Here is an 8,700-nt window from a genome sequence, read left to right as displayed (position 1 = left end):
GCACATCAACGTGCTCAATGACACATCCACGGGTGCCGTGAAGGTCAAAAAGTGGGCCGTGGCTCAATTCCTGAAAATCCCCACCCCTTCCCAAAAGAGATGGAATACTCTTCCCACTCGTTAGCCTGTGAAATTACCCACCCTTATAAAAACTGGCAATCCCATATTCAGGACTATTGAAACCATACAACTCATATTAGGACTTGAACTCAGATTAGGATTAGGTTAGCATACCCCACTCCAGTACTCTTGCCTGGGGAATCCCATGGATGGGGGAGCCTGGTGGGCCGCAGTCCATGGGGTCGCTAAGAGTCAGATGTGACTGAGCGACTTCACTTTCACTCTTCACTTTCATGCACTGGAGAAGGAAATGGCAACCCACTCCAGTGTTCTTGCCTTGAGAATCACAGGGACGAGGGAGCCTGGTGGGCTGCTGTCTATGGGGTCACGCAGAGTCGGACACGACTGAAGTGACTTAGCAGCAGCAACAGCAGCATACTCTGGTGCCTTTTTTGCTTCTTTTGCCTTCTGAGATGGCCCACACTCTGTCAACCAAGTGTGTTTCCTCCCTAAGTAAACCTTTTTCACTTTACTATTTCTTGCTCTTGAATTCTTTGTTTCATGAAACCAAGAACACGCACTTGGTGGCTATCGGAAGAACTGGGATGTGACCATCCTCCTGTGCTCCACTCTCCTGCAATAGGAGGCTGGGAAATTTTTTCTGCTCTTATATTGCTTATTTGAATTGTGATTTTTTTTTTTAAACACCATCCTTCTAGGAGCTTTAACGTTACCAGTTTTGAAACTTTTATTTCTGCAAATTGTAACAAATATTGCTATCACTACCATTAAAGGCAGAACTGTGTCTGCCTGCCCCTACCTGCCCATCCAATTCATAAACCAAAGTTCTAACCCAGTTTAGAACTTGACATCTAAGTTGTCAATCAAACATAAACATGGTTTATGTTTATATTTGTGCATGAGGCCTTTAAAGAAGTGATTATAAAACTGAACAGGACCCTATCGGAACCTCCCCTGGTACAAATCTTTTCCATGTCCTCAGTATCTTGTATGTAGGAAAGAAGCTTCAGCCTCCTAGACCTTCCCTGATTATCAAAGGGTAAATTCAAATAGTTGTTAATCAAAATAGTGAGGCAATGGGGAATGAAAAGAGGAACTGATCTTTGGTAGCCTCAACCTGAAGCAGCTTGAAGTGGGCGTTTGGTTTCCTGGCCAGAGAGTGAGGTGGGTTACTGCAGTGAAAACACCAAGTCCTACCCACTAGACCCGTGGTCAGTGACAAAGCCCTGGCTCTTTGGCTTTGCAGAAAAGAATTCCCATAAAGGCAGAAAGTAGTGAAGCAAGTAAAGTATTTACTAGGTGGAAAAAGAGTTCATCTGTGTGGATAGATACAAAGGTGAGCTCAGAGAGAAAGTCCCCGAGTCTTGCCCTTGTGGTCGTTTAAATCACTTTTGTGGAGCATCACTCTGGTTTTTCTTAAGCCTATCATTTTGATTTGCCTGGCTCAGAGTCCATATTTGGTATGTCTCAGGATCCTCCCATATGTGTGCATGCATCTCTTAGCCAACACGGATTCTACTGCCAGAGGCCTATGGGTAGCCTGGCGTCAGTTGGCATCACTTCCCTTTTGACCTCCAAGGACATGCATGGTCAGGGAGATCTCCTGGCTTCGAGAATGAGAAATACGTGGTCTGGGCAAGGCCTAGCCTCTTCTCTGAAACGCCCTGCTAGTCTCATCTTGGAGTTTCAGTCCTCAGAGAATGAATCTCCTATCACCTTACCCAGGGGTTTACCTATCTATCTCCTGCCTCAGAATGGTCAAGAAACTATAGTGCAGTGATAAAACAGGGACCTGGTTTCTACTCAGGTGACATATGCAACAATATCTTTGAGTTCTTCTGCAGGAACTAAAGTCCCCACCCAGGTGGAGGATGATAACGTCAGACTGAGTAAAAGATTCTTGGAACACTGCCTTGCTGCCTTCCTACCAACCAATCAGGAGAAAGTCTGCACACAGTGGAAAATAACAAACACTCTGAACCCCTTTCCAAATGATTAACTGAGATAAGATTTCCCTCTCTTCCTTTAAAAACTTTCCTGGTTGAACAGAATCTATGAGTTGGTTCTTGGATAGGAGTCCACCTTCTCCCTACGTTGCTGACCTCCTGAATAAAGTAAACTTTCCTTTCTAACCAGCACTTGTCTCTCAAATATTGTCTTTCAAGTGGTGAACCATTGAACCTGAGTTCAGTAACAATTATGATTAAATGAAGTCACTAGTTCAGTTCAGTTCAGTCGCTCAGTCGTGTCTGAGTCTTTGTGACCCCATGGACTGCAGCACACCAAGCTTCCCTGTCCATCACCAATTCCCTGAGCTTGCTCAAACTCATGTGCATCAAGTTGGTGGTGCCATCTAACCATCTCATTCTCTGTCGTCCCTTTCTCCTCCTGCCTTCAATCTTTCCCAGCATCAAGGTCTTTTCCAATGAGTCAGCTCTTTGCATCAGGTGGCCAAAGTACTGGAGCTTCAGCTTCAGCATCAGTCCTTCCAACGAATACCCAGGACTAATCTCCTTTAGGATGGACTGGTTGGATCTCCTTGCAGTCCAAGGGACTCTCAATTCTTCTCCACTACCACAGTTCAAAAGCATCAGTTCTTCCATGCTCAGCTTTCTTGATAGGCCAACTCTCACCTCCATACGTGACTACTGGAAAAACATAGCTTTGACTAGACAGATCTTTGTTGGCAAAATGGTATCTCTGCTTTTTCATATGCTGTCTATGTTGATCATGGATTTTTTTCCAAGGAGCAACTGTCTTTTTTTTTTTTTTTTGGAGCAAGTGTCTTTTAATCTCATGGCTGCAGTCACATCTGCAGTGATTTTGGAGACCCAGAAAATAAAGTCTGCCACTGTTTCCATTGTTTCCCCATCTATTTGCCATGAAGTGATGGGACAGGATGCCATGGTGTTTGTTTTTTGAATGTTGAATTTTAAGCCAGCTTTTTCACTCTTCTCTTTCATCAAAAGGCTCTTTCTGCCATAAGGGTGGTGTTATCTGCATATCTGAGGTTATTGACATTTTTTCCAGCAATCTTCTTTTTTTTTTTTTTTTTTGGGCTATCATCATCATCATTTTTACCCTCAAGTTCATTCAGGGTAACTCCTATTCATCCTTCAAAACCCCATTTGGTTTCACCATCTGTCTTGCCCACAGTGAACTCTCAACGATTTTTGTGACCATTTGACAAGTTCCTAGACTGAGGCCCAGAGCAGCCAGGTCACTCCTGAGGTTTTTCAGCATCCAGCTCCTCTTCCTCTATCTGCTCAGTTCCAGGGCATGGGTCTCAGGCCTGGCCAGTCCAGCTTAGGAGCAGGTAGACATAGGTGGTATCAATTCAAATCCATCGCCAGCCAGCCCTGGGCATCAGTGGTCAATGCCCACAGGTAGGACTTCTTGGCTTTATACTCAGACACCCAGTGCCTCTGGCCCACATTCCAGCAGCCTCCTCCATCCCCACCAGGGCCATCTTCCTCAGTGTTGGCAGCCTTACAGTGGGTTTCAAAGAAGTACTGGCACAGGGGACTGCCGCCAGCTGCAGGCACCTCCTCCAGCGGTCCGGGGGTCTGTCACCAGCTGCAGATGGTATCACACAGGCCAGCCCTCCACAGCAACTGGTTGGTGCTGTCTTGCTCACCCCTCACAGATTGCGGTCAGCTGGGCTCCGGGTGGGCTCCCCAGAGGCCTCGGACTCTAGCAGAAAAAGCAGAGGGGGCCCAATGAGGGAACCCTTGGATAGGGCTACATGGTGTGTGTGGGGGGACAAGAAGTCTCACTCAGGTGCTGGAAATGGGGTCAGGGTGAGGGTGGGGGGTGGGGCTCCACTGGGACACTGGGGAGGAGGAAAAATAGGAGGATGGGAAGGGAGCCTGAGGGGTGGGGGAGCATATTGCTGAGCACCTGTCAGCACCTCCTTACCTCTGAGCTCCAGGGCTGGGGACCCCTGGTTCCAGGAGGCCCATGCTGGGGACACGGGTGGCCTCCTAACTTCCTGACATCTCAGGAGACGGAGGGGGCAACCGTGTAGGGTGACCTCCTCAGCTCCCCCCGGCTGTCTCTGGCATGTCGGCTCCTCCTCCTGCTTGCTGGCAGCAGGGTCAAGAGTTCTTCCGGCAATCTTGATTCCAGCTTGTACTTCATCCAGCTTGGCATTTCGCATGATGTACTCTGCATATAAGCTAAATAAGCAGGGTGACAATATGCAGCTTTGATGGACTCCTTTCCCGTTTTGGAACCAGTCCATTGATCCATGTCCAGTTCTAACTGTTGCTTCTTAACCTGCATACAGATTTCTCAGGAGACAGATCAGGTGGTCTGGTATTCCCATCTCTTGAAGAATTTCCCACAGTTTGTTGTGATCCACACAGTCAAAGGCTTTGGTGTAGTCAATAAAGCAGAAGTGGATGTATTTCTGGAGCTCTCTTGCTTGATCATCCAATGGATGTTGGCAATTTGATCTCTGGTTTCTCTGGCTTTTCTAAATCCAGCTTGAACATCTAAAGTTTGAGGTTCATGTACTGTTGAAGCCTGGCTTGCAGAATTTTGAGCATTACTTTGCTAGCATGTGAAATGAATGCAGTTTTGCGGTAGTTTGAACATACTTTGGCATTGCTTTTCTTTTGTACTGGAATGAAAACTGACCCTTTCCAGTCCTGTGGCTACTGCTGAGTTTTCCAAATTTGCTGGCATATTGAGTGCAGCACTTTCATAGCATCATCTTTTAGGATTTGAAATAGCTCTGCTAGAATTCTATCACATCCATTAGCTTTGTTCATAGTGATGCTTCCCAAAGTCCACTTAACTTCTCACTCCAGGATATATGGCTCTAGGTGAGTGATAAAACCATCATGTTACCTGGGTCATTAAGATTTTTTTGTATAGTTCTTCTGTGTATTCTTGCCTCCTCTTCTTAATATCTTCTGCTTCTGTTAGGTCCATACAGTTTCTGTCCTTTATTGTGCCCATCTTCGCATGAAATGTTCCCTTAGTATCTCTAATTTTCTTGAAGAGATCTCTAGTCTCTCCCATTCTATTGTTTTACTCTATTTCTTGGCATTGATCATTAAGATGGCGTTCTTATCTCTCCTTGCTATTCTTTGGAACTCTACATTCAAATGGGTATATCTTTCTTTTTCTACTTTGCCTTTAGCTTTTTCAGCTCATAGAGAGATAATCTTATGGTGCCCACCTGTGAATGGATGCAAAAAAGAAGAGATTAATACACCCCTTCCAAAGGTTGGCCCTTCCCAGAGATGTTTTGCAAGACTGAAGACCCTTTTTACTTTACTTTTTCATTGCCTCTCCCTCTCTATTCTGCCTTTCAATTTTTCAATATTTATTTATTTGGCTGTACCAGGTCTTAGTTGTGGCATACATACAAACTCTTAGTTGTAGCATGTGGGATCCAGTTCCCTGACCAGGGACCAAACCTAGGCCCCTGGCATTGGGAGCACAGAGTTTTAGCCACTAGACCACCAGGGAAGTCCCTATGCTGCCTTTTGACATTAGTTCCTCATTGCTTCTCTCCCTCTGGCTCTTTAAAAGAACCTGGCATCCAGAAGATGGTTACTTTGAGACATTAGTCTGCCATCTTCTTGCAGTCAGCCAGCTTTCTCAATAAAGTTGTATTCCTTGCCTCAACACCTTATCTCTTGTATTCACTGGCCTGTCATGGGTCGAGCAGAGTGTGGTTACACATTCAATTGGTTATACATTCAGTTGGCTTCACACAGCTGAGGGCTATGTGTTAGGTCCATTTTAAGAATCATTCTCAGGTTAGGTGTCCCCAGAATGCCGGTTTTTGTTTTGATCAAAAAAGAAAGAAAACAGGAAACTATGAGAAGCATTTAAATTGAGGACTTGTTTTGCATCTATTAATTCATAGTAAAAACAAAATAAACAAAGAAACCTCAAAATACATTCTTTCACCAAGACTGGGAATTTTTGGAAAACTAAAAAGTTAATGGACTGTTGATGGTGGTGGAAATGGTTACAGACTTTTCTGGATGCATTATAGCAGCATACTTCAGTGGCTATAAAATTGAACACACCCTGAAGTTCAGTAATCCCTTTCATGGGAATCTGCCTTAAGGAAGCAATTAAACAGAAGCAAAAGCCTGTATAAATATATATACATATATGTGAAAGATATCCATTGTAAGCATGATTTATAAGAGTAAAAACCTGGAAAGAAGCCAAATTCTCAACAATAAACAAATTGTTGAGTTAAAACACAAAGGCCAATGAAATAGTATGCAGCAATTAAAAATGATAATTACAAAGCACATGTATAAACACAAAAATGTTTATGATTTTTGCACATACATGTACTGAAAATACAAAATAGCATCCATCATAATTACATCTATGTGGAAAACTGCCTATAAGCAATGTTGGTAGATGATTTAGATGAATCAAAATGATTTTCTTAAGTAGCAAGGTTGTAAAGTGCTTTTCCTTTTAGAAATTTTATTTGAATGACATAGTAGATTATAGTTTTTTCTATTAAAGAAGTGATCTGTCATGTAGAACCTTGCCAGTGGGCTCTGCCAAAGTGTAATTTAAAAAAAATTTCAAAATATGATTCATATGACTGTAAAGTGAACATGTGTCAGATGTTTATTTAACTCATTAATGAGAAATCTAGTGGATAGTAGAGCTGATTCAAAGAGAATTTGTGGAATAGAGATTTATGTAGTAGTCAGGAGGAGCCCTCTGGAATAAGCCAACCAAGAAACAAACTAGACAACAAAACTTTGGGGTAGTCTTCAATCATTTATGCTTTTATCAGGCAAAAACTTGACAAATTAATGTGTAGCTTCAGTTTAAGCCCTAATTAATTTTAAGTAGTAAATTAAAGGTATATACCTTACAGCAGCAATGCCCAATAGAAGCATAATGCAAGCTGCATATGTAATTTAAATTGTTCTATTAACTCTGTAAAAAAGTAAAAAGAGAAGGTGAAATTAATTTTAATATGTGTGTAGCCAAAATATTATCGTTTCAATATGTAGTCAATGTAAAAAATTTATTCTCTTGCTTAGTCTTCAAAATCTACTGTGTATCTAATACTCACATAAAGCTCCGCTCAATTTGTATGCTACATATTCATTAGAATTGTTGATGTTGCATTTAGGTTTCATAAAATTTACAGTCAAAAGAGTTGTTCCAAGTCTAGTTAAAAATATACTGGAAACTCCCTGGTGACCCGGTGGTTAGGACTTGACATTTTCACTGTTTGAGGAACTAAGATCCTGCAAAGCTAGGACTTGCCTAGTGGTCCAGTGGTTTAGACTCCTTGCTTCCAAAGCAGCTGGTGTGGATTCAGTCTCTAGTCAGGGAACTAAGTTTCCACATGCTGCACCGCAAGGCCAAATAATAAAAAGTAAATAAAAAATAACAAATGGAAACACAGATGTCGAGAATGGACTTACGGAAACAGTGGGGAAAGGAGAGAGTGGAAAGAACCGGGAAAGTAGCATTGATGTATACACACTATTATGTGTGAAACAGACAGCTTGTGAGATGATGATGCTGATGTTCAGTTGATCAGTCGTGTCTGACTGTTTGTGAGCCCATGGACTGTAGCACACCAGGCTACTCTGTCCTTCATCATCTCCCAGAGCTTACTCAAACTCATGTCCATTGAATCAGTGATGCCATCCAACCATCTTGTCCTCTGCAGTCCCCTTCTCCTCCTGCCCTCAGTCTTTTCCAGCATCAGGGTCTTTACCTGGGAGTCATCTTTCCATCAGGTGGCCAAAATAATGGAGCTTCAGCTTCAGCCCTAATCCTTCCAGTGAATATTCACGGTTGATTTCCTTTAGGATTGACTAGTTTAATCTCCTTGCGGTCCATGATACTCTCAAGAGTCTTCTCCAACACCACAGTTCAAAAGCATCAATTCTTCAGTGTTCAGCCTTCCTTATGGTCCAACTCTCAAATCCATTCATGACTTCTGAAAAAACCGTAGCTTTGACTACATGGACCTTTGTTGGCAAAGTGATGTCTCTGCTTTTTAATACACTGTCTAGGTTTGTCATAGATTTTCTTCCAAGGACAAGCATCTTTTAATTTCATGGCTGCAGTCGCCATCTGCAGTGATTTTGGAGCCCCCAAAATAAAGTTTCTCACTGTTTCCAGTTTCCCCATCTATTTGCATGAAGTGATGGGACCTGATGCGATGATCTTAATTTTTTGAATGTTGAGTTTTAAGCCAGTTTTTTTCTTTTCTTTTTTTTTTTAAAGCCAGTTTTTTCACTCTCCTCTTTCACCTTCATCAAGAGGCTCTTTGATTCCTCTTCACTTTCTGCTACAAGGGTGATATCATTTGCTTATCTGAGGTTATTGATATTTCTCTGGCAATCTTGATTCTAGCTTATCATTCATCCAGCCTGGCATTTCTCATGACATACTCTGCATTTAAGTTAAACTAGCAGGGTGACAATATATAGTCTTGACATACTCCTTTCCCAGTTTGGAACCAGTCCATTGTTCCTTGTCTGCTTCTAACTGTTGCTTCTTGACCTGTTTATGGGTTTTGCAGGAGGCAGGTAACGTGGTCTGGTATTCCCATCTCTTGAAGAATTTCCCACAGTTTGTTGTGTTCCTCGAATTCAA

The 8,700-nt window shown here is 42.6% G+C and overlaps 1 pseudogene; it reads right to left on the bottom strand.

Annotated features, from left to right (window-relative positions):
• LOC106503695 lies at nucleotides 3,368-3,969 on the bottom strand (annotated as a pseudogene).

Source organism: Capra hircus, chromosome 3 (genome assembly GCF_001704415.2).
Source record: "Capra hircus breed San Clemente chromosome 3, ASM170441v1, whole genome shotgun sequence".
Taxonomy (NCBI): domain Eukaryota; kingdom Metazoa; phylum Chordata; class Mammalia; order Artiodactyla; family Bovidae; genus Capra; species Capra hircus.
This window is presented reverse-complemented; position numbering and strand designations above follow the sequence as displayed.